We start from the raw sequence: 22,084 nt of genomic DNA, 5'->3' as shown, positions 1-22,084 counted from the left end.
GAAATTAACTGGAGGTGAGATCATGCTCACACAATGTACTTTTACCCCAAATATGATGAAAGGTGGAGTTTACTGACCAAATACTTTGGACTGAGCGTTTGTCTTTGATCTTATCCAGTAGATCACAGTTTAGTTTGTCAGGATCGCCACACAGTAAAATCGCCAGTGTTTATATAACACTTAAAGAGTTAATTTTAACACTACCTCAGTGAACATATGGTCCCTATCAACAAAGTGTAAAATTTACACTGAACATAGAGTTACATTTCCAGAGTCAACTTTACTCTAGTGAGAGTTAACATTTTACACTACACTACACTAATTAGTGTCAATCAAGTTTTACACTATGTAAAAAGTAACACCCATAGTGTTATTCACATTCAACACTGAAGAGTTAAGTGTTAAGAAATAACTTTTCCAGTGTTAAACCTACTTAACACTACATGTTGATAAATAAATTACTCCAAAGAGTGTTGATGTCTAACTGCCTCCTACCAGTGTTACATGTGATGTACTATAGTCCCAGTGTCTGCAGGGGTGAAAAAAAGATACAATTATTTCTGTACCCAAATTATTCTAAGTAAAAATGAAATATTGTAATTAAAAGTAAACATAAAATGACATGTAAAATGAAAGCCGCCGACCCGATATCACATTTTCCATTTGAAATTCGGTATTTAACAACACGTACCCAACACTGACGACGACGACGTAACTATATTCTTGCACACAGAATCTGCTCGGATGAAATACCAAAAGCAATAGTTTATTTACACAAACTTACAAACGCAATTTTTCGATGCGAGGAAGATGGCGACGCCAGAGTCCAACTTCTCATTCGGTTTGAACACGGAGGTAGGTGGGCGGGGCTTTTCAGAGTCATTATTTTTGAACACTGAAAGGTATCTTGCTCTTATCGGTGTTGAATTAACTTTGAGAGAGTCAATTTACTTTAACACTGAATATATGACACCGACAGTGTAAAACCTCTGTAAACTCCAATTATTTACACCAACACTGGAAGTTATCATGTTAAATTTTACCCTGTCCATTGTTGGAATAACTCCGAAAGAATTAAAATACTTTGACACCGCATTTTTTACACTGGCAAATTTACTGTGCACCTCTGGTCTGACTATCAGCGTCTTTGAATTCATTTGCAAATGCACACATTCCTACACAGTGAACGCATCAGGACTTCTCTTTTATATCCAGATGTGTTGCCTGATAAAGCTGCTGGTGGTGTGAGCGTATGGGTGGTTTCCAGGCTTCAGCTAGTGCAGGCAGGGCTGTGTGACCAGAGGTTGTGTCAGTGGACTTAGTCATACCTGAGCCTGTTGAAACACATGAGGACATCTGATCTGATCTCAGCCTCTCCTACTCATCAACATTTTTGGGTGCATGTTTTGTTACCGTGTATTTTTTTTTTTTTTTTATGTACAGTACATGTCCTCACAGATGGTAATTTTATTTTTTATTAACACTTATTGTAGCTGTGAAGTAAGGTAGTTAAGAGTGTATTAAATTCTGTGTAATATTATCTCAACCTGTACTCTGATCATTTATATTTTTGTCATTTCAAGTACTTGTAGATCTAATAATTGTAAATAAATAAATAAAACGCCAATTTATCATGCTTCAATTTACGCCAAGATCTCTGGTTCACATAACTCTGACTCAGTGGTTCCCAACCTTTTTTGGCTCGTGACCCCACTTTAACATCATAAATTTCTGGCGACCCCAGACATTCAAAACGGAGACTTTGTTTTTTTTTTTTTTTTTCTAAAATTAATTTGTTTTTGATCATGTAATAGTTTGCAATACTATGTTGCAAATAAATGTTAATTTTAGACAACATGTACACTATATAATGTATATTATTATGGACAGAGGCAGAAACCCTAACCCAAAGTGAGAATTTTATTATTTTTTATTATTTTATTTTATATGTGTATTTACAAGGCTGCAAATTAATACTGAACCAACATTAACTCAAACTATGAATTGTGAAAGAGCTGCAGCATCTGAAACTGACCACAATGAACATGTGAAAGATAAACAGCACCACAGTGCTGCAGTTTCAGCTTCACAGTTTGTCATGTCTTTTATGTATTGGGATTATGTTTTTTATGTTTTTTTATTTGCACATCATAAAACAGCAAGAGAAAATAAAAAAAAAAAACAACAACATTCAAACAAGTAACATCATTGTTCAGCAGAGGTTAGAAATACCTCCCCGGAAATAAACGATACATAGAAAAAAAAAAAAGAAAAGAGAATTAAAAATACAATGTAACTAAAACAATAAACTAAAGTAAAAACAATAAAAATACAAATCAAATTACAAATCATCAAATTATTGTCTCTCTCCACTCACCATATATTTTTTATTAGTACGTTTTTATTTTTATCAATTACTAGAATCGCCGATGTAAAGATCTGCTTTTATGTCAAATATTTGAGTGTAGTTTTAATTTATTACAATTTTGATTCTATATGCTTAATATTTGGAACCAATATTCACTTTTAAAGTCTTTGAAAAGGTTCGTTAAGCATCTGTGTGTTATTTATGGAAGAAATTATGTACATTTTTCAAATCGGATTATATATTTTTTTGTGTTTTTTGTCCTTTTGTGTTTTTATAGTAGGTTAAAGTGAAAAAATAATAGACAGATGATATGCATGAAGTTGTGCTGAAAAAAAAAACAGATCCCAAACATGGGTATAGTAAACATTTGTTTATATAGTATATAAAGGCAAAATCAAAAGGACTGAAAAATGGACAAAATAGGCTCAGACCACTAAGGGTTAATATTTGAATGTATCTGCAACAGAAATTACATTGTGCCAATTATTTTATTTTATTTGTTTTTTTGTTTTTTTTTTCAGAATACTACTTGGTTAAATTATTTCAGTGTGTGTATTAGTACTTTTTGAACATTTTGAGCACAATTTCAACAATACCGCGATAATAATGATAACTGTGATAATTTTGGTCACAATAACTGTGATATGAAATTTTCATATCGTTACATCCCTAATAGTGAGACAAGTTATTTCATTGGAACATGGGTGCATGGGTATAAAACGGCAAATAAAAAGACATTCTTTTTGTCAGAACTTGGTATTTCCAGGGTGTAGTTGCAGCTCGGAGGTTGTTTTTCAAAGTGATAATGCAGAAACAGTGAAAGGAAATAGAATACACTTTTACTGATCCAGACTGTTGTTTTATTGTACTCATCATCTTCAGACTATAGTTTTTCACTCCTACAGGCAGCAGGAGAAACCGTGTAGAATAACTCATTCAACCCACAGCACAGATGAGAAAAAAATACGACTTTAAATGTAGTGTTTCAGCTGTGACACTGAGAAAGATAAGGTGTGGTTAGAGTTAGGAGAAAACTGTGGTCTGTACTAAAAAAAAAAAAGTGTTGACAACCATTGTTGTGGTTACAATAATAGTCACACTGGTCTCTCGTGTTTATGGCATGGATGTATTATTACAACTACATGCTAGACTTCAGCTGACACCCTATCTTTTCTAAAAGTTACTCACTGGTGCATACTGAAAACTCTCTGGTTTCCCATGGTTCACTGGGCTGGCAGATCGCACACAATGCACGTCACAGTTTTTGATATGTCTTTCCTGGTCATTCAGCAGAATACAGCGTCTGTGCTCAGCCTTGTTTGCAGTCGTAGGTGCTTCTTTCATCATTGTGAACTCTGTGCAAACTGGTTTCTGGATGATTTTACCGCAGTACCATCAGTGGCCACTGGGGGAGATGGATGAGCGACAGCGCCGTATCTGCTTCTATTATTATTAGGGATGCACTGATACCATTACCAGTATCGGGTATTGGGTCTGATACTCAGCGTGTGTACTTGTACTCGTACCTGTAAAAGTACTCTGATACAACCTCACCGATACCACTTACAGCAGCGTAGGGATGTAACGATAAGAAAAATTCATATCACAGTTATTATGACCAAAATTATCATGGTTATCATTATTATCGCGGTATTGTTGAAATTGTGCTCAAAATGTTCAAAAAGTACTAATACACACACTGAAATAATTTAACCAAGTTGTATTTTGAAAAAAAAATAAAATAAAATAAAATAATTCACACAATGTATTTTCTGTTGCAGAAACATTCAAATATTAACCCTTAGTGGTCTGAGCCTATTGTGTCCGTTTTTCAGTCCTTTTGATTTTGCCTTTATATACTATATAAACAAATGTTTACTATACCCATGTTTGGGATCTGTTTTTTTTTCAGCACAACTTTATCCATATCATCTGTCTATTATTTTTTCACTTTAACCTACTATAAAAACACAAAAGGACAAAAAACACACACACAAAAAAAATTCTGATTTGAAAAATGTAAATAATTTATTGCATAAATCACACACAGATGCTTGACGAACCTTTTCAGAGACTTTAAAAGTGAATATTGGTTCCAAATATTAAGTGTATGAAATCAAAATTGTAATAAATTAAAACTACACTCAAATATTTGACATAGAAGCAGATCTTTACATTGGAGTTTTCTCTGGAAAAGTGCGGTAATCAAACACGGCTATCATGAAAATTAGAATTTAAATGGTAGTACTAATCGTCTGCAATTTTACCGTGGTTTATCGTTATACCGGTAATCGCTACATCCCTAGGTGTTTCATTTTGAGACTCAGAGGAGACTCAAAATTAATTAGCGAAATCACATCATGTATGAAGTCTTTTACATTGTTCTGTCTCGTTGCATCTTTTAGACAAATTTTGGTTCTTCGTAAGTTATTCATTTTATTGCATCTTTTATGCCGTTTTCATCATATTACCACTTTAATTTGCGACGCTTCTATGTATTTTTCAGGGCTTTGTTGAGGTAAACATTTATTAAACTTGGAGACTCAGAGAAATCAGCCATTGTGAATCTCGACACTATGTTTGGGAAAGCAGGTATAAATTATGCAATTCACTGGATGTTGATTAAATTGTACACATCCTCTTTGTCTTTGCTTTAGTATCAGTGTATTTGGAAAGGTGTGGCTCCTCATTTGCACAGTAAAGCAACTAAACCAAAGTCACATGCAGAATGCAAATTTATGATAACACTGAAAAGCTTGACTTTGCTTTTATCACGTGCAGTCTCGTCACTACTTGAAAACAGTGTCACGTTGAGTTATGTAAAAGGACTATTTTTAGGGCAGTCATCGTTTTTGCTTTGATGACTTGTAAATTCATGTGTATTTTTTGGCTTCATTTTACCATCATAGTTTCATGCGACTCACTCAGTTACTGGTGCACCTGTTTGGTATATACAGTAGTTCAATGGGACTGCAGAATTTGCTCTGTGAAAACATGCCAGTAGTCGCTTTTCTATTGACCCTCAAATTGCACAAATATAACTTGCGCATAAAAATTTACCTAATAGAAAAACAACAATTTTGCCAAAAGTCTCATTTTTCGATTAAAACGTTTTGCGCTGGCAAGAGGTGGTTTTTCGGGCATAGTGCAAATGCTGTATCACGCAAAACTGCAATGGAAAGACCTTTTTTCGCAACTACAGTCAGGTGAATTTAAAAAATGGATGTTGACGTATGTTACAAGCAAAGAAGAAGAAGAAACTTGTCGCGGTATGTGTGAACACACCAGGAAACTCAATTATTTTTCAATTTAGTATAGATACAAGGGTAATATATAATAATAATGAATATACAGGGTGGGGAAGCAAAATTTACAATGAACATTTAGTTGTTTTTTCTCAGCAGGCACTATGTCAATTGTTTTGAAACCAAACATATATTGATGTCATAATCATACCTAACACTATTATCCATACCTTTTCAGAAACTTTTGCCCATATGAGTAATCAGGAAAGCAAAGGTCAAAGAGTGTGTGATTTGCTGAATGCACTCGTCACACCAAAGGAGATTTCAAAAATAGTTGGAGTGTCCATAAAGACTGTTTATAATGGAAAGAAGAGAATGACTATGAGCAAAACTATTACCAGAAAGTCTGGAAGTGGAGGAAGCAACAAAAAACGTACCAAAGCTTTTATTAAAGCTCTCAAATCCAAAATCCTAAAGGATCCAACCAAATCCATGAGAAAAATGGCAATTGAACTTGAGGTAGACAACAAGACCGTTAGAAATGCAGTAAAATATGATTTGAGGTTAAAATCTTACACAAGAACACCAAAACACTTGTTGACAACAGCAACAAATCCAACTTTAGCAATTTTTGGGAATCATGTTTATGGCCGCCTTCTAGCCCAGATCTAAACCCTCTGGATTCTGCTGTTTGGGGCGTTTTAGAACATGCTACCAATAGAACATCACACAGCAATGTCGACTTTCTTAAAGATACTATTAAAGAAGAATGGGAAAAGTTGTCACCCGAATATTTGAGGAACACTTGCGCAAGTTTTAGGAAGTGTGTGAAGGCAGTTATTGAGAAAGAAGGAGGACACATAGAATAAAAACATTTTCTATTATGTCAATTTTCTTGTGGCAAATAAATTCTCATGACTTTCAATAAACTGATTGGTCATACACTGTCTTTCAATCCCTGCCTCAAAATATTGTAAATTTTGCTTCCCCACCCTGTATCTGTAAATCAACACCATATTTACGTTTGTCGCCATGTTTATGGAATGACTTCTCGTGTCATCTCGCGATAATAAATAAACAAATCATCGCATTTGTGATTTAATGGATAAACCCACATTACAGACTTCTGTTTTTTCGACATTTAGTAAAGATCGGTAAAGTTTTGCGCAGATGTCCAACGGAAAGGTGACTCGTGAAAGATGCATAAATGTCACTGTACTGGTATAGGCACCAGATTGAAATGCACTTGGTACTGAAACCAGGTGTTTTACAGTCAAAACAAAGTCAGACGGCTAATCAGCGATGACAAAGTGGGGAAGGGAAGGTCGCTGCGACTCTGTGGTGTCAAAGGCTTTGGCCTATTTTCTCACAGCAGCTAGTTATTACACTGCCACTGTGTGAGCTGTGATTAGAGAGCAAGCCTCTGGTTTAAGAGCTTTTAGGACCGAAGCCCTGTCCTTATTGATAATTACTGAACATGCTCTTACTGCCAAGGTTTAATCCAGAGCTCAGTGAAATGAAGCAAATGGAGCTTTGGCTGCCAGCGACTGTCATAAATCAAAGCTGTCTGTAAGATAGTGGATACATGATAAGACGAGTGGATACGTGGTGACATTAGCCAATCTCTCCACTGTCTGGATATCTGTAACACAATATCCATAATGATACTATGTGGGATACTAAAACCAAACCCTCCTCAGGTTTCATTCTTTGTATTTCCCTCTGAAGATCATATCATTTATATTTTTAACCTGTAAAAGAAAATAACACTATGTCAACCCATAAGAGTAAACAAGTGAACAAAACCTCCCTACTGCCACTTATTGGTATTAGTTGTCATCAGTTTAGATTTAGAGACCAGAGGGGATCATAATTTGACAAGTTTTATGCATAAGAAGGGATTGCTGAGCAGTAGCAGAGAGGTGTGCTCACATAACAGTCATCAATGAGAGACAAATAACTGTTGGATTGATAAAAAAAAACTCAAGAAAGTCATGGTTGTCAATGTAATGAAGCACCATTTAATATTGTTCCAATCAGCCGTAGCATTATGACCCGAGACCTAGACTCCACCAGACCTCTGAAAGTATGCTGTGGTATCTGGACCAAGACGTTAGCAGCAGATTCCTGAAGTTCTGGAAGTAGAGAAGTGGACCTCCATGGATCAGATATATTTGTCAAACATCTCCCACAGATGATCAGCTGTCCTTACTGTAGACTGGGATGTCCTTCCTTAGTCCATCTTTGGTTGGTACTAACCACTGCAGACCAGGAACACCCAACAAGACCTGCAGGTGTGGAGATGCTCTGACTAGGGATGCAAATTATGGATTAATCCATTAACCATTAGTTGGTTGACCTTATCGATCGCTTAACGATGAATTGATAAGTGGTGATTTTCCTGAGAACCTGAATTTCTTTTTCAATACGGTCTATAAGAATAAAAGCTAAATATTTTTTATATACTTAAGGAAAAGAGCATGTCATATTCCTTAATGATTGATTTATTGAACCATTTGATACAGGCAGTGTTTCCTGTGGAATCCATCTGTTGGTGTGGTGGTGTGTAAGGGGGGGGGGGGGTGCACACGTGTGCGTTTCGCTGGTGGGGGGGATGCGTGTCTGTTGGTTGGTAACCGCGCATGTGTGTCACTTTCCATCCTACTTATAATACTATAGGGGAACGGGGCGGTGCAGTACGTGCCCCCCCGAAGAAGTGAAAGTGAAACTTTACGCTCATTTATCTCTTGGCCCGGATCAGGAGCCTGGAGAATGTTTTCAACTTCTGTCTCACTGACCAACCTCCAGGGAAAACACTCCTATCCGATACCGACCCCACATCTGTGCGTGTATTTATTTGGGGGTGTACTGCTCCATCATGTCCATAAAGACATTCTAACTCAACAACGCCATTATCCGGTTCGATGACCTGCTATCCCAGCTGCGGCGTCGCAGCACAGACAAACCGGCAGCCTTCGGACAGGTGTGGACAGGTGGAAAAGGGCAATTAACCGACAGTTAATAATTTAATCGAGCAAATTTTTATCGACAGTTAATCGTTAGTCAATGAATTGTTTACATCCCTAGCTCTGACCCAGTCATCACTGTTACAATATGGACCTGGTCAAAGTCACTGACATTTTGCTGCTTTCCACACATCAGCTTTGAGGACTGAATGTCCAACCCAGTGAAAGCTAACATTGTAATGACATTTTCAGTGTTATTATCACTTCTCCTGTCATTGGACATAATGTTAAGGCTGAATGGTGTAGTGTATGTTGAGATGCCCAATGTCTCAAAAGAGCTGCCATCTTGAAACATGTCACTTCTCTTCCTATAGAGTGAATGAGTATTAGGCTACATTTGGACTGCAGGCAAATGGGGCCCAAATCTGATTTTTTTTGCCCATATGTGACCTGTATCCGATCTGTTAAAGACAGTTTGAACAACATAAATCTGATTTTTTTCAAACCCCGCCCAGGCCACTTTCATATGTGGTCCTAAATCCGATACATATCTGATATTTTGTAGTGCAACTTTGGTCTGAACGGCCAGGTCAAATTTATCCAACCTTTATGTCAGGGGTGTCCGATCCTGGTCCTCGAGGGCCGGTATCCTGCATGTCTCAGATGTATCCCTCTTCCAACACACCTGATTCAAGTGATAAACCTATCATGAAGCTCTGCAGAAGCCTGATAACGGCCATCAGGTGTGCTGGAAGAGGGAAACATCTAAAACATGCAGGATACTGGCCCTCAAGGACCAAGATTGGACATCCCTACTTTACGTCATTGAAATGCGACAAACGTCACAATTCTGCGTTCCAGGAGGAGGAGCGTTGGGAAAACATATTTACTTCTGTAAATGCAGTGCATACCTGCGTGGTCACATATTACGTCAGGACCTCTTTTGTGCATGGAGGTCACTTCAGGGTCACATTCAGTTCATACTCAAAACTGATAGAAGTCGCTTGAATGTGTAATATGAACAAACACACAAAAAATGGGATTTCACCAAAAAAAATCTGAATTGTGTATTAAGACTTGCTGTCTGAACTTAACCTTTGAGATGCATACATAAATCACTTCAGGTCTGTTGGACTTGAGCTTTAGGGGCCTCTTCAGCACCTCTGAGCAGACAGTGGACAAAGGAGGTTCAGATGATGTCACTTAAGCAAATGTTGGGTGTGTGGGCTTTCTGTCTTTAAAACTCACATATTTGAGTGATTAATTGGGAATAATATGTGCTGTAGTCACTCATCAAAGAATAGTCACATGGTGCACAGGGGCAGGACTTGACCCTCTATAACAGGGGTGTCAAACTCATTTTCTTTCAGGGGTCATATTCAGTCCAATTTGATCTCCAGTGGGCCAGACCAGTAAAATAATAGCAGAATAGTCTATAAATAATGACAACTCCAAATTTTTTAGTGCAAAAAATAACCAATAATGAAACTATTTCTATCCAAAACAAAAAAGATGTGAATAAAAGATGTGAAAAAACTGAAATTTCTGAAGAAAAATAAGTACAATTTCATCAATATTATGCCTCAACTTATGATTAATACATGTGCATTACAGATCAGATCTACCAAGGCACAAAACAGGCAGAAAATTGTTAAAAGTGCACTTAATTTTCTTTAGACATTTCAGGTTGTTCATATTTGTTCAGGTTATTGACATTTTATTATTAAAGGATATCAGAATTTAATGTTCTTTGCAATAAATCAAAGAGAAAAAATTGGTGTTGTCATTATTTATAGGCATAATGTCATATTATTTTTTTCACTTTAAACCAAGAAGAAATTTTGGAGTCATTATGTCTAGATTATTATGCTATTATTTTTGAGTTTGATGCCCTTGACTGTTAATATCTTCAGGGTCATTTTTGCATTTTGCACTTTGTAAATTCATCTCACGGGCCAGATTGGACCCTTTGGCGGGCCGGTTTTAGCCCCCGGGCCGCATGTTTGACACCTGTGCTCTAGAACTTCTCAAATACAACTACAATCTACAATTTGAAGGTTTGATGGAGCTGCTACCACAAGACAGAGCCTTCTGCTAGCTCTAAAAAGTTATTAATGAAGCAATAATTTATGAAAGAATCACAGTGCACTTATTAAATGGTCCGATTAAATAAAAGACCAAAATGACTCCTGGAAAAAAGTTCGTATTTCCTGAAATTCTTTATTGTTGGAGCCACCATCTAGTGGTCATTAATAGTATAACACTTTCAGATACTGCAACATTCCTTTCAGTTTCAAGCCATGGCTGTTACACCTTTGATCGGACTCCTTTAATGAAGCTAACACTTCCTCCATACTCACTATTTTCTGTAGCATGTTCCTTATCTCAGAGACACTCTATGACCTTTGGACTTTGTTGTGTAGTTGGGGGACGTATATGTGCCAAACCTTATCAGTAGTGTGTATGGGTGTGGGTGTGGGTGTTTCTGGGGATATGTGTGTCTCTGACAAGCTATCAGTAATAATGTAGTAAGTAGACGTGTTTACATTCAAAGCCTACTGTCATAACCTGCTGGAAGTTGCGTGCGAAAAAGAAAGTATGGCTGGGGTGTCAAGTAATAGCACAGAGTTTTAGCACAAATTTGCACAAAAGAACTCTAGGATCTGCACAATACATGAAGTCATTTCTTCTTTCATTTTGGATCTATTTTGATGGTAGAAACATTCCTGTGAGACAGTATGTATAGATATGTACCAAGTGAACAAAATAACTATAAGTAAAATAAATAAATCTAGCATTAAAATAGTTGAACTACTTGATCCTGGGTCTTCCAAGTAAACATGTGAAAACAACAGTTGGTAAAAGACTGTATAATGTTGTAACATTTGCAGCAAGGAAGAATATTCTCTTGCAGTGGGTCAGTGACAAGATTCCTTCTGCCTGCGGTTGGCGTAAAATAATTTTGGAACTGATCCCCCTAGAATATTTGACCAACATCATACATAACAGTGCAGATCAGTTCTATAGAGTATGGCGCCCATTTTTGGACTATATTGGACCAGACCGTTCATCTACCCTTTTAAAAGGACTGTTGTGAACTTCAATTATATTTATAAATATGACTCCCGTACATTATACGTGTGACCTACGGGGTGGGGAAGCAAAATTTACAATGAACATTTAGTTGTTTTTTCTCAGCAGGCACTACGTCAATTGTTTTGAAACCAAACATATATTGATGTCATAATCATACCTAACACTATTATCCATACCTTTTCAGAAACTTTTGCCCATATGAGTAATCAGGAAAGCAAACGTCAAAGAGTGTGTGATTTGCTGAATGCACTCGTCACACCAAAGGAGATTTCAAAAATAGTTGGAGTGTCCATAAAGACTGTTTATAATGGAAAGAAGAGAATGACTATGAGCAAAACTATTAGGAGAAAGTCTGGAAGATACTATTAAAGAAGAATGGGAGAAGTTGTCACCCGAATATTTGTGGAACACTTGCACAAGTTTCAGGAAGCGTGTGAAGGCAGTTATTGAGAAAGAAGGAGGACACATAGAATAAAAACATTTTCTATTATGTACATTTTCTTGTGGCAAATAAATTCTCATGACTTTCAGTAAACTAACTGGTCATACACTGTCTTTCAATCCCTGCCTCAAAACATTGTAAATTTTGCTTCCCCACCCTGTACCACCTACTGTATCAAGCTATGTTTTTTTGTTTTATTTCTTATGTAAGAGCTGTAGTGTATGTTATGTTATGTTTTGTGTCTAGTCTTTGGAAGACACTGTTTTGTTGAATGGAAAACAAAAAACTGCAATAAAAACAATGAAAAAAATTTTTTTTTTTAATTTTTAAAAATTGTTGAACTAGACCTTAAGTGTCACAACATTACAGTTTAACCCCTTTAGTCCTATCAGCCTGCCCGCGGGCTGAAAAAATTACATTAATATTCATTTACTATAAAAATATAATAAATCAGGACAATTAATGTTTTTTTCAACTTTTGCTCAAAGTTTAGACTCTAATGTTAATAAAAGTACATCAAAAGTGTATTTTAGTCCAAACTTTAATGTTCAAACATGATTTTCAATCTTTGTGGGGTGAAATATATGCTATTAAAAATCTCCGACACGAACAATTAATTTATGCATATTGTCGTCAATCCAGCCGAAAAAAAACAGGCGAGGATAAAAAATTCCAATTTCTCTTTTACTTTATTACAGTTTACTCAGGCATAGTAATAGGTACAATATTTTAGACAATGGGAATAGATTCTGTGAGGTCTCTAAATGTCCACAGACACCAAGAACATCCATATGAACCTTATTATTATGAAGTAATTCTTCATTTACGTTGGGTATGTCTTTTTAGGCGTTTTTCTCCTGAAAATATGGTCAGGGTTTAACAGGTTAAAAGAGTCCATTCCTCATGTTGACTTTTATTAGACTTTTTCCATAAGTTTACAGCCACATTTACTTAACTAAACAATCTGCATACTTTAGTGTTTTACTAATGTGTACGTGCATCCACATCTGTCCAACAAAATCAATTGATCAGCCCCTCGGCAACCTCCCATATTTGACCGTGCGAAGGCCAACTGTCAGCAGTCTGCTTTTTTTTCACCTCATATCGACCTGTTAGCCTAGCTTTTACTAGCCTCCAGTGCAAATGTGCTATTATGTAATGTTTTATTTACCACAGCTGTCCAGCCAAGTATCAGATTGGTCTAGGACAGGGTTGTCAAACTCATTTTAGTTCAGGGGCCACATTCAGTCCAATTTGATCTCAAGTGGGCCGGACCAGTAAAATAATAACAGTGAAAAAAGGAAGGTTATATTATGATCAGGTTTACATCTACAAAGTTTCCTTAAAAATCTGAATAACATGAACAACTTGAATTGTCTTAAGAAAAACAAGTGCAATTTTAACATTATTATACCTCGGTTTCAGTTTATTGTTTACACATGTGCATTACAATCGCAAAAAACATTTAGTAACAGGCAGAATATTGGTAAAATTGCATTTACTTTTCTTACGACATTTTCATTTGTTCATATTTGTTCAGGTTATTCACATTTTTTGTAAAAGTATAGTTTGGTAATGTAAACATTTTCATGTAATTTCACTTTTTTTACACCAAAAAAACAAAGAGATAATTTGGGGTTGTCATTATTTATAGGTTATTGTGATAATATTTTACTGGTTCTGACTCACTTGAAATCTAATTGAACTGTATATCATTTTACCTGAAATAAAATGATTTTGACACTATTGATTGTTAATATCTTTAGTGTAATTTTTGCATTTCACAAATTCATCCCGCGGGCCTGATTGGACCCTTTGGCCGGCCGGATTTGGCCCCCGGGCCGCATGTTTGACACCTGTGGTCTAGGGGGTCAAGTATTTTAGCTCACATTTTATTTATAAGATTGTCAAATAATCTTACAAATAGTCTTAGTTTATGAATGAATGCAATATTAGTGCAAAGTAGTAAAAAAAAATGCAAATATAACACCCTTTTTTCTTTATTAGATAGGAGACAGACAGAAAAGTATCCAGTCTGGTCACAGCATAATGTAATACAGCTGCACAATGTTTGTGGTACAATAAAGTGAATTGCTGTGCAGCTACAATAGCTGTGGTTACACATATATAAACTCTAATGAAGAAATAACTGCTAATAAAAAGTTACAGAACGGTATAAAAGTGGCAGGAAATGAAGGAGAAAAATGGTGCTTTTCTCCAACAAGGTACCAGTTCAGCTTCGCTAAAAGTTGTGGATAGAACCTGGTACTTAGGTGATACCAAAATGTGACATGACAACATTGCAGGTCAGAGGGAATTGTCATTATCGCTGCGTCATCATTGTGTGACTTGTAACTGTACAAACCAAGTCATTTTTAAATAGCCATGCTACTAAGACACTAATTACATGGCAACTTGGGCAACCACGTCATAGACAAATTAGGAGGTGCAACATGGATGAAGTTTTGTGTTTTGTTGAAGGTGGTGCCATGTGAGTTTTATGCAGCGTTGCTATTGTGGACAGCAAAGAGAAGGACAGTGAGGTGGCATTCTATCTACATGTGGAAAATGAATCAAAGGTTTAGTATGTAAGATTTGCGTGTTACATGGGTTTGTTTTGAGCAGGGAGCTGGTTGTGTTATGACACCAGCTAACACCCCTATGAAACATTGGTTAACACCCCTAGCTAATGTTGCACACTGTGGAATGAGCATATTGGTTTGAATAAAAGACTCCTTTGCATAGAAGTCAACGTACAGCCTGTGATCATGGATGTAGGTAACCAAGGCAACTGTTATATTAGTGTGTGATTTTTACATATTGAACCTTTGAAGACCTGCCACCAAAATGACATGCCTCAAAGCTTAATTGCATTAAATATCGCATATTTTATTCCTACTGTGTCATTGTAGTCAATAGTACAAATGGCAGCCTCCCCTTAGATCATCAGGGTTATTTTAGTATTTTCAACATCACATTTTAATCCTCAAAACAGAATGATCTCATGAAATCGCGCTGTATGTCACGTCAGTTCTTCCTTTCGCGTGTTATTCAAAGCCAGTTGATCGTATGTCAATATACACCAAGATCTCCGGTTTACATATCTGTAACCGCTAACTGTAACCCCTAACCCTAACCCTAACTGCTAATCACGTGCTATTTTACGAAGCGTGAACATACATACGGAAAGCTTATAATGTGAACAGATAACATGCTAATTAAAAGTGGCGTTTTATCAGTACGAAATTCGTGATATCACAACGATGCCTCAAAAATCCCTAAACAGAGTCGTCCGTTTCAGGACCACCGGTACTGACCTGCCAGATCTTGATGTAATTTACAGATCCAGGCTTCTGTCCCGGGCCTTAGGTATTGTAAAGGACCCTACTGGTCACCCTGGTGCTGGTCTTTTTGTTCGTCTTCCATCCGGCAGACGCTATCGTTCAATCAAATGTTCTACCTCTTGTTCTGCCAACAGTTTCTTTCCCAGTGCTGTGCGTAGCCTTAACAACTCCATATCGCATACTTAACAATGTAAGGTGTATGTTTTATTTTTATATTTGTATATAAATAATGTACTTTTTATCCATGCACTTTGTCCAAGTGAGTGTCGGTGTATCTATGTGGGCACCTGTCTTTTTATTATTCATATTCATGTAATTTTTCATTGTTTTTTACTTTGTACTGTCTTTTATGTATTTTTACGCTGAGCTCTTGCAACTCGTTTTCCAATGCAGTTTTTCTGCAAATGGCAAATAAACTGATTCTAATTCTGAAAACCTAAGCAACCACTAGCAACCCAAAACATCTACTGATTTAACCCATAAAGACCCAGACATCCACTGGTGACTGACAGCATCTACTGATCTAAGCTGTTTAATACATGTTGATCCACTAATCCAATCAATACCTGGTCATGGTCATCAGATATGACCCATTTGGACGTTCAGAGGCTCCATAGTTACCGTGGAAACACCGTCATCTTCTACAACATCGATTCACCAGTAAAACCCATGGAGACACTTGTTTTATGTTCAGTTATTGATATCTTTTCTTCTTCTTTTTTTCTCCAGTTTTCTCTATTTTGATATAATAATCTTTGAATTAAATCTGAGTTTTCATGACCATGTAAATTAAATATAGGAAGTTAAATATAGCAAATGAGTTTCCTTTGTAGAAATGAGTTTCCTCTGTAGGGTGGCTGGATACACCATTAGGGATAGGGTGAGGAGCTCAGTCACCAGGGAGGAGCTCAGAGTAGAGCCACTGCTCCTCCACATCAAGAGGGGTCAGCTGAGGTGGCTCAGGCGTCTGTTTTGGATGCCTCCTGGGGAGGTGCGCCAGGCATGTCCCGTCAGGTGGAGACCTCAGGGAAGACCTAGGACACACTGGACAGACCATGTCTCTCAGCTGGCCTGGGAACGCCTTGGGGACCCCCCCAGAAGAGCTGGAGGAGGTGTCTGGGGAGAAAGAAGTCTGGGAATCCCTGCTTAGACTGTTGCCTCCGTGACCCAGCCCCGGATAAGCAGTAGAAGATGGATGGATGGATGGAAATTAAATATAGCAAAATACATGATTTACAGTAAAATATGCAAAATATAGAGGATAATGTTAAAATAAATGGTAATAAATCACTTAAGAAAGGTTAAACAGAGAGAAAAAATTATTTGGGAACTACCACGAAAGTAGCACGGGGTCTTTATGGGTTAAAATGTTTAATACCTTTAGAAGCACTTATCCTATTAATACATTTCCATAATTCAGCTAAAATACAGTTTCTCAGCTTTACATCATCATCAGATATGACCCAATCAGACGTTCAGAGGCTATACAGTGAACACTGTAATCTTCTGTAGCATTTATCCACCCATAAAACACAAGTAGTTTGATAAATGACAGTAGTTTTAGACCCCTTTTTCTGTGTCAGTTAATGATATATTTTGTTGAAAAAGTTTTCTTCAGTTTTCTGTTTTGATATAAGCTTTTAATTTACTCCAAGCTTTTATGAGCAGCTCCGTTGTCAGTGAATTTAATGTAGGGGAATGCCTGATTTTCACTGTAAAGGAGCAAAATTCAGATGAAAATATTATAATAAATGGTGACAAATCACTTAGGAAGGGTTACACATACAGAAAAATTCATTGGGAAGTCACCACAAAAATTGTTTTAGGTCGTAAAGGGTTAAGGTTAAGGTAAGTTCTACTAATTCCCACCCCTTTTCGGGTATGTAAATAAAACTATTGTGCTCTTCATCTGTCAAAGATTGTCTTGATTGTTAATTTTTTTTTTTTTTTTTAAATTATTGTTTATGTTTTACTTGTTCCAAATCAAATCAAACCTAATCTAACTCAGGTCTGGATATTTAGGCTTGTTAATGACTGAAAGGAATATTTTAACTCTGAAACTCATCTTGCCAGGTTCTTGTTCATCTCAAGAGGCATATTTTTATATTCGCATAGTTTTAATTAGTCTTTGCTGGTCTATGATTATACTACTGTACTTTCCTCACACTGCAAATACCACTGTTATCATTAAGCATTCAGAAAACGGACAGCTGTCAAGTAACAGGCGTGTTATAGCAAAGAAGAAAGATACACAAATGATAAATGTGGCATGTGCTAGTTACAATTCTAGTGAAAAGACACATCCAACAATTGGGTAATCTCTTTGTTGAGCAATTCGGATGAAGAAGAGTGTCTCCTCGACCTCAAAGACCAAGGGAGAAGTTGTGATTGAGCAAACACTGTGGAGGAGTGAGGAGAGGGAGCGGTGTCCAGGGAGCGAGAGGGAGTGTGATTACCTGCTCCCTCCCTCCCCCTCTCTCTCTCTCTCTCTCTCTCTCTCTCTCTCTCTCTCTCTCTCTCCTTGCAGTCGCCTCCCTCTCTGGGAGTTTGCACACTCCTGCGCTCTTCTCCTGCTTGTTCACACACGTACTCGGCCTCACGCTGCACACACACACACACACACCGTCTCCTCCTCCGACTGCCTCTGTGGACTGTGCACATCAAAGAAGAAGAGTTTGAGGACGCAAAGGTTTTGGACCAGCTGTGTGTTTGTGTGTTTGGGATTAGAACCAACACTGATCCATGTGCAAGAGCTGAAGAAGGAAGTGATTTTTATTTTATTATTTTTTTTTTTTTATGTCATTTTTTTGTTTGTTTTGGCTTTCCACTCAGTCACACAGACATAACTTTTTCTTACTTGGGAAGCCACTACTTCTTCTTTTGGCACTGACGACTCACTCGGCAGGGTGAGTGCTGCTGAACTCCCACTTGTCAATCTTTCACACTCCCACTTTTTTCAGCTGCATGCTCTCTGACTTTCTCTTCCGTGTTGTTTCTATGTTGACTTATTTCTTTTCATGTCTTGGTCTCTCTGATCTGTCTCTGCAATTTGACATTCTGTCATTAATCTTTTACTCTTCAGACCAATTTCTTCAAATGTGTGTGTGTGTGTGTGTATTGTAGCTTAGTTTTTCCCCTGAGGATGAGTGTGTGCATGTGCAAGGGGCAGGCTTGAACAAGATGAAACAGAAATGTATCTTCAGACCAGCCCTGTGCTTGAATCTGTGCATATATTCAGCCTTTTTTTTTTTTTTTTTAAACATACTCTTCGCAGAGATTTATTTGACACACGACTTGACTTACTCTTTTAGTTAATTGTGCTTTTTGCTTAAACTTGGACGAGTAGCCACTCATTCGCTGCCATAAGCGTGAAAAGTATTTTCTATTTTTGCTGACGACTAAAAAATGTCAATATGAGACTAAAGCTGTTCCACAACAGTGCAAATGACATCATCCACCGTCCCAGTCAAGTCATCCCTACCCACAGATGGCTATTTATGGTGGCGTCCACCCTTCGAAACACTACCATTCACCGAAATATGTGCCTTGTGGTCTGAATGCAGTCTGTTTGAGGTCTTTTCATTAAGCCTGGTATCCTGTTTCTCATGTTTAGGTTTATGAATGTATGAGCCTGCAGGGCTTTTTGCCTAAACTCTAGAAGTGTGAGCCAGGATTGAACCTCAGTACTTTTTCATTAGCGTCTGAGGTCACAGTTACTAAAAGATATCATTGAAAGTTTGGTTCATTTAAATGAGGAAACCCTGATTATTGCAGAGTCTATATTTTTAGGCAAAGTTCAGGGGAAACACAACTTAACTGGTATTAGGCTATGGCAGGGGTCGGCAACCTTTACGGCCCAAAGAGCCATTTTTGTCTTGAAAAAAAGAAAGAAATCTGACCAGAGCCATGAAAATAAATGTAAACCCATCTACATTTTACCATGAGGTGACTGCTTTGCTGTAGCCTATTTGGGATTAGTTTGCTATTTAACTTTGTATTTCCATTATAATAATGCAATGTCTGGTGCATTTCTGAAATTATACAACTACAAGAAAGAAAACATTCAAGATTTGTAAATTTTTTTTAAAATGATGGACACTTTTTCTAAAACATAATTACGTTGTGCAATGGAGAAAAAGCGCAACTTTCATGTATAGTGGCTTACTTACAAACTACAACCAAATGCAAATTGAGCATCTTGTATTGAATTTGGGAAGAACATAATCCATTTTGTTTTTTATGCTGTGAAAGCCTGCGCATTTCTGCTGATGGACAAAGTTAGAATAGATTTAGGTCGATAATGTTAAAAAGTAATGACTCTTTCAGATAATTTCAGAATGTTCCTTAGGTTTTTTGACCAAAGGAGCCATAGACAGATGCCAAAGAGCCATATGTGGCCCTGGAGCCACAGGTTGCCTACCCCTGGGCTATGGGGTAAAATGCAGAAATCTTATTGCCACCATTATGGATTCAACCTCCATGTAAGGCTGCCTGTTTGCATTAGTGTCTGCATCCCGTGTCAGTTTACAGTAAAGCTCCCTGTGTATGTCTGCATGTTATCTCATTGTCTTGCATATTGCATTGGTTTGTTGTGCTAGAGCTAATGGACTCGCAACGCTGGGATTGTGAACTCGTCTAAATTGGCACATAATGGAAAACGTCCTTGAGTTAATGGGATACCTGCTCACTTTGAAGCCTCAATAATGAACTGAGATTAGTTCTCGGTTTGGGGCATGTGCCGTAGAGCAATTATAGAAAGAATAGAACATTTAACTCTCTCTACAGTGTTGTTAAAAAGAGGATGATTAAATGGGTTTATAACAAATCCAGATTTATTTGACGAGGAAACTTCAATCGGCAAAATAAAATCCTTAGCGGTTTAGATTAGCTATGAGATTAAGTTGTAAAATGCCGTCTTTTCTGTAACCTGCTGTACTATTACACTGGGTTACAAAAAAATGTTTTTTGCAAGTTGTCTAGGTTTTTTCAGCTGAATTAGGACCATTTTGCACCGCTAAATCCAAAAATGACATTTGTCTTTCTCAATCAGGTCAGGTTTTTTTTGCTAATTTGATTTTGAAAAATTTGATCTTCTCACAAAATTGATTACATTTTTGTGACTTTATTGGTTGATTTTTTATATAGTTCTCACCCAAAATAGGTTTTAAGAGAAAAAAAATCATTTTCTAACAGGATGTATTTATTATTTATTACGTATTCACCGCAGATGTAGCAGAATACGTCAGGCTTATTTTTGCAAGATCTTCTAGTCGAAGCCATTTCATTCACCTGTAATATTAAAAAAAATATTAATCATAAATTGGCAAAATTAAAATCTTCAGAACTTGTTTATTGCAAGAAATATGAAAGAATTTTGTATCATATGATGTGAAAATGCCCATAAATGTAAGCAAAAATGTTAAAAAGCCAATATGTAGCATAGTTCAGAAAGTTGACCTGATTGAGCAAAATTAATGTGATTTTTGGATTCAGCACACCAAAATTATCCTAAATCAGCTCAAAAAACTTAAACAATAAATTTGTTGTTGACCAGTGTTATTAATATAGAGTGTATTAATACTCAGGTTAAATGACTTGACCTTTAAAACTCGTCTGATTTCGAGCTGATTTCACCTTCCAAACACAATTTTTGGCAACTTTTTTTTTACCAATACACAATAAAAAAACCCCATTTAGATTCATATTGTTTGGACCTTGCATGCAGACTCCTGTATATGTTAATCATTAAAGAACTTCTGTCTGTACATGAATACGTACAGCTGTAAAACAATCTCTAAGAATAAAGAACTACTGTGACCTAATCTCAATATCTCCAATAGTTTTACAGAATTATTCCACTAACTTTAGTCTATGTCGGACAAATACAGTGACACGGCTTTGACAAAACAAAGACTGACCTCTGTTATCACGTGTGCATGGGTTTGTGCAGGATTGTGAAGAAATCTGTGCAAACACACCTTTATGCACATGTCATACGATAAGTGTAATCTGCTTGCAAACCATACAAATGTTTGCAGCTGCTTTTTTTTTCAGAGCTCTCTTTTTTTCTTTTTTTTTTTTTAAACACCTATGCATTACCTGTAGGCTAAAATATTTCCCCAGGTAAACACACACACACACAGCCATATCCTGTCTTATCCTTTCATACTCATTCACATGTGCACTATATAGCGGTGAAGCAGGCATTGGATTACCACCGTGGCTGTTATCCTATTACAAGGCAGAGGTTGTAAGCTGTCATCTGTGTATGATATCAGACAGTCTAAACCGAGCGAAGTGTGCCTCAATGCACACACACAGTGAAGATGTGTACACTAATATAACATAATGCCTTGACACTGGTTCACACCTGTACATCCCTCGTCTTGAATTTCACTCTGCGCATTTACAAAACATTACAGCTATTCCATCTACAGACTACAATGGGTGGTGGTGGTGGTGGTGGTTGTCCCGCTGCGGTCATAATAGTGGCGGTTTTATGGGTAGATGTAGTTTTTAGGATTAAGTTTGGGGTTATAAGGTCGGCATTGTTATACTAGAAGAGGTCAAAAGCCATCCACGCAATAGGAGTGCAGATTGTGGGATTAGCACATTTTAAGGAT

At 37.0% G+C, this 22,084-nt stretch overlaps 1 protein-coding gene across 2 annotated transcripts in view; it reads left to right on the top strand.

Moving 5' to 3' along the window:
- The window catches only part of coro2aa (coronin 2Aa), a 119,638-nt gene that overhangs the window by 36,820 nt on the left and 60,734 nt on the right, over positions 1 to 22,084 (top strand). Inside the window, exon 1 of one of the 2 annotated variants that reach the window (XM_030140264.1) lies at positions 18,024 to 18,367. The exons of the other annotated variant lie outside the window; for it this stretch is intronic. The gene's annotated coding sequence lies outside the window, so the exon portion shown is untranslated. Of the gene's footprint in view, positions 1 to 18,023; positions 18,368 to 22,084 lie in introns of those variants that run through there. 2 annotated transcript variants of the gene reach the window in all.

This window comes from Sphaeramia orbicularis, chromosome 1, assembly GCF_902148855.1.
Source record: "Sphaeramia orbicularis chromosome 1, fSphaOr1.1, whole genome shotgun sequence".
Lineage (NCBI taxonomy): Eukaryota > Metazoa > Chordata > Actinopteri > Kurtiformes > Apogonidae > Sphaeramia > Sphaeramia orbicularis.
This window is presented reverse-complemented; position numbering and strand designations above follow the sequence as displayed.